Raw genomic sequence first — 4956 nt, 5'->3', positions numbered from 1 at the left:
AAAAAAAAAAAAAAAAAGAATGGCGTGGTTAGAAAATTACACACCTCATAAAAGTAACTGCGAATGGAGAGTGACACAGATGCCTGTGTCAGGTCTTCTGAAACTGTAATCCAATTTTGGTGAAGTTCTGGGTAAATAATGTCTCCTCTCTCCCTTGCACTGTTTCTTCCACACAGAGAAAGTAAGTTCCACTGTTAAATACTTGCTAGGCGTGTTATTTCCAACGACTGTCACTAGAGGGAGCAACTTGTCCTTTAGAAACTGATGCTGCACCCATGACAGAATGGATTCTTGTAAATGAAATTGAGCCACAGTCTTTTACAGAGACTAAACTATGATTGTTAGACGATGCATCTTAAGCATAATTCATTTTATTATGATTTTCCACTAACTATCATACAGAAGTTTTCCACTTGGTTTTGTTTAGTCTGACAAGGTTTCCACTTGTCTTCGACTTGATTCAAGTTCTAGCTCTGGTTTATTTGACCTGGACAAGTCACCTCTCTAGGCAGGTAAAGGTGCTTGCTGCCTAGCCTAAAGATAAGTTTAATTCCCCAAGACAGGACCAATGTGGAAGAAAGAAAAAATGACTCCTGCAAGTTTCCCTTTGTTCACCACAAAGACCCCCGTGGCACACAAACACACACACACACAAAAACCAATCAATGAATTAACTTGATTTGTTTTGATTTTTGTCTTTGTTTTTCAAGACGGTTTCTATGTGGAGCCTTGGCTGTCCTGGAACTCTATCTGGTGCTTCTGCCTCCAGAGTGCTGGGATTAAAGGCATGTGCCACCACTGCCCCACTATTTCAAATAATTGTTAATACTTAAAATGGAAACTATCGTTTATATTTTAGAACTCTAATATGAAGATGACACAAGATGTATAAAGTATAAAATGATATATAAAGTAGTTAGCATTGCAAGCTTTCAATTAGCAGAACATAGTAATACTATTTACATTTTATGCTGAAGCTTACATGTATTTTAATTAAGTTTTTGTGTACTATTTTAATGATTTCAAGTAGAGCATTAATGCACTCATTCAGATAAGGATATTAAGTGTATGTGTTATGGAGGAAATGAGCTTGACTTGGTTCCTGCTTTGGATAAGGACTGACTGACCAAGCCAGCTCAGTCAGTCAACAGGTTCTCCAGGGCAGGATAGAGGATAAAGAGAAAAAAGACAATTAGACAACATTGTAGCATGACCCCAGCCAGTTCTGAGGCTGAGGCAGGTTTAATTTTTTCCAAATCTGCTTTTATATCATTTTAATTACATGTAAGTAATAAGTCAGTTCTAGGTGAAGGAACAAGCAAGACGATAAATACAAATAGTCAAGGAACAAGCAAAGCAATAAACAAAGTCCTGTTTCTAAGGCTTATCAGGATGAACAAGATATCTGAGCCTACTTCTGGGTCCTAGGCCAAATTCACATGCTTGCCTGAAGCCTACTTCTTTGTTCTAGCCTAAAATTAGATTCCAGCCTGAACTTACTTCCTTGTCATGGCCCAATGTCAGATTCCTGCCAAGCGTCCCCAGAAGCTGTCCACAGTTGACCAGCTTGAGAAAGAGGTGAAGCCTGGGGACATAGGAAGCATGTTTGCCCAGTAGCCCAGATACTGCACTGTGCACTCTACACTTGTCTAATGGAATTACCATGTCCATGTGGCTACTATATCAGTCACATTCACTCATTTAATGTGCTGAATGGTAATATATGAGAAATGGCTGCTAAACTGAAGACCACACAACATCCCACGTGAGACAGTTCAGTTGGAAAATTTTCTAGACACAGCATTATGGTAGGAGAAAGAAGGAATGCTGGAACTAAAATGGCCTACAAAGAGATCGTAGAGACACCACTTATAAATGCTTTATGCAGAAAAAACAATAGAATCCATTCTTTAGCTCACATTATTAAAAGAATGTATAAATATGTGTGTAATATATATTATATAATAATGTATAATATAAATATAAAAATATATGTATAGTATAATTATATGTATATATAATATACATAGTTTGTATATTATATATAATATAATATTAATATGTAATTACACATATAATATATAAGTACATTGAGAAGAAATAGTAACATTAGAAGTACTTACTGCCTTATCAAATAGATGATCCAGATGTTTTGCTCCTTCACTATAAAACCAAAACTGACTAAGCCATCACCCTCTGGAGAAAAGAACAAAATAAAATGCAGCAGGTACTAGAAGTCTCACTTGCAAAATTTGAAAATTAAATTATTTTAAAAGTCAGAAAAATAAATTACTATTGACAAATGCCCACTATATTTTCATAAAGTAATAATGTAAAATAATATAAAGATATTTGTATGTTATATAGGTGTTTTAGTGTCATTCATATGAACCATAGAAATTTAGCTAGTATAATACCTAAATTTAGCCACTTCATCTGAAACATTTCAAACTTATAAGGCTCAGAAATTTCATACAAGGCAAAATATTTCTGGGTATCTTCTAAGTGTGGGGCATAGATCTGTAGCCAGTCCTTTAAAGATTTTTCCCATGAATTTGTGTTAGTCACAAATCATTAAAACTCCAGACCTTGTTTATAATCTTACAAAAATGCTTTCAAATATATGAGTACAGACTCAGAGTCAAAGACCCTTTTTAGAACAACCAGACCTTCATGATTAAAACCACAATAAATGAATGGATGAATGAATGAATGAATGAATAAATAAATAAATACAATGAGCCCACTTGTCTTAAAGGAAAGTTCATCAAGGTCACTCATTTTTCAAGTAAAAATTAATTCAATGTGAAAAGCTAATGTTTTGATATCTAATTTAATGTCCTAGTTGTCATAATTCTTCATCTTTCAGACGAAACTTTGCCTTGTGAAATATTTGGCTCTAAGATTATACTGTAACATTCTATGCATGTCTATTTTGAAAATGTAAAGGCTGATTTCAAAAGAGACTATTCGGTCCTTCAATTATCAGTGGAACAGGTCATAGACATTGAACTTTTGCCAAATAACATGTGCTGTGCTAAATGTGCCCATGACATAGAAGTAAATTCACTGTATTATGAAGATCAAGATACCTCTGTAAAGTTATACTAACTAATCTGTAGTGAAGCATGGATATCTCCGCCATTTGCTTGACTTCAGAGTTCTTCCTGCCATATACCATGTTGCTTTTCTGACATCTTGAAATCTTTATCAACATATGGAAACCTAAAAGTGACTGCTGCCTTTTTTTACTGACATTTTTTCCAGGATCTGTATCTTGAATGATAGCACCCAAAGGATTCCTAAGCAGTGTTGTTTGCATTGAGTGAATGAATGATTCTACTTTGTCAGAGTTAAGAGTTTCTGTTGCTGAGATGAAAACACCATGACCAAAAGCAAGTTGGTGAGGAAAGGATTTGCTTAGCTTACACTTCCACATCATAGTCCATCACTGAAGGAAGTCAGGGCAGGAACTCAAACAGGGCAGGAGCCTGGAGGCAGGAGTTGATTCAGAGGCCATGGAGGGGTGCTGCTTACTGGTTTGATCTTCATGGCTTGCTTATAGAAGCTAGGAACAGCAGCCTACCAGTACCACCCACAATTGGCTGGGCCCTCCCCATCCATCACCAATTAAGAAAATGACTTACAGGCTTCCCTACCACCCTATCTTCTGGAGTGTTTGTTTGTTTGTTTGTTTGTTTGTTTGTTTGTTTTGTTTTTCCCCTCAATTCAGGCCCCCATTCTCTCCAATGACTCTTCTACCTTGTGTCATGACATAAAACTAGCCAATATAATCCTGAAGGCTAACGTAAACAGCTGTGAGAACTTGAATGCCGGTTACATGCTATTGTTATTTGTAATCTGTAATACCCAAGACTAGAGGCACTTGCCACTTGTTCTTTTCAGACACAATAAACTTAAAACATATTTTTACTGCACACAGAATATTGAGAATTCAGAGACTCTGAACATGGTCTGTGTTCACCGAGGATGTATGGCACTGTGGAAAAGATAGAGAAATAATCAAAACATCAGATGAAAAATGCACCAAGAGATCTAGAGCAAAGGACTCTGGGTAGGCAAAGGAGGAGTTTCTATGATTGCAATTGATAATAGAACTGAGTCAGGATTCATAGAGGAGATAATTCTGAGAAAAATTCTAATAAGAAAAATAAGAGTATTACAAGAAAAGGATGTCAGACAAGTTCTAGGCTGACAAAAACACAGGCAGGAGTTGAGCCAGCCTGAGAGGGAAAGACAGGATGATCCTTAGGCTCAGTGCTTCCATAAAATGGAATATGACAGTTAAGAACCTTCCACTGTGCTGCTATATGTGTATAATAAATGATAGTAGGTTAAATGTAATGATTATATGTGTCTTTGTTAGTCCTATGGGTGTTAGAGTATTTGGGGTGAGGGTTAAATGGAAGTTACAAGAATCAGATCAGGAAATAAAACTTAGCACCATATGGAAGATTGTACCATTAAAAGTTGGAATAACAACTGTGAAATGTTCTTTTAAAAATTAAGCAGCGCTATTAAAAAGAATGAATTTATGAAATTCCTAGCCAAATGGATGGACCTGGAGGGCATCATCTTGAGTGAAGTAACACAATCACAAAAGAACTCACACAATATGTATTCATTGATAAGTGGATATTAGCCCAAAACTTAGGATACCCAAGATATAAGATACAATTTGATAAACGCATGAAACTCAAGAAGAATGAAGACCAAAGTGTGGACACTGTGCACCTTCTTAGAATTGGGAACAAAACACCCAGGGAAGGAGTTACAGAGACAAAGTTCGTAGCTGTGATGAAAGGATGGACCATTTAGAGACTGCTGTATCCAGGGATCCGTCCCATAATCAGCTTCTAAACGCTGACACCATTGCATACACTAGCAAGATTTTGCTGAAAGGACCCAAATATAGCTGTCTCTTGTGAGACGATG

Source organism: Mus caroli, chromosome 10, assembly GCF_900094665.2.
Source record: "Mus caroli chromosome 10, CAROLI_EIJ_v1.1, whole genome shotgun sequence".
Taxonomy (NCBI): Eukaryota; Metazoa; Chordata; class Mammalia; order Rodentia; family Muridae; genus Mus; species Mus caroli.
The sequence above is the reverse complement of the archived record's forward strand: the minus strand, read 5'-3'. Positions refer to the sequence as shown.